Here is a 606-nt window from a genome sequence, read left to right on the forward strand (position 1 = left end):
TTTTCGCCTAACACCTGCTCCACCTGATCCCCTGGAATAGAATATTAAGTGTAATTGACGGGTGACGCATCCGTTAATATAACGAACGTGTCACCCACGATCGGAAAGTCACATTCAAAAGATGTGATCGATATAATCATTTCATTTCCACAGAATTCTGTGAAGAATATATCAATTAATCTTTTTTTTTTGTTTGTACCAAAAAAAGAAGAAAAAAACAACAACAACAATATCTCAGTAGGCTCGTTTCCCAGTCCAGCGAAACAAAAAATCATGAGTGTTTCGAAGTCTCCGAAAAGATATCACAACACAATGAACGGACACGAAACTATAACATATCATTCGGAAGTTGGCAAGAGTCGCGGGAAATCTGAATAATTGTGTTCCCTAATAAACAAACCCAACCATATCATTCCAGTTCATGTTCAGGTAGATTTGTGATTCTCCTTTTGTCTAAAAAGTTACTGATTGTACTCGTGTTGTCAATAGAAACGGAATATAGTAATGGGGATGATTCGTTAATTCCTTTGTCGAACAGAAAAGGGATTGGTTAAATGCCAAGGATGATGGAACCTTCTGCTGTTGAAAGTGTAAATCACTGCCCCC

Source organism: Penaeus monodon, chromosome 27 (genome assembly GCF_015228065.2).
Source record: "Penaeus monodon isolate SGIC_2016 chromosome 27, NSTDA_Pmon_1, whole genome shotgun sequence".
Taxonomy (NCBI): Eukaryota; Metazoa; Arthropoda; class Malacostraca; order Decapoda; family Penaeidae; genus Penaeus; species Penaeus monodon.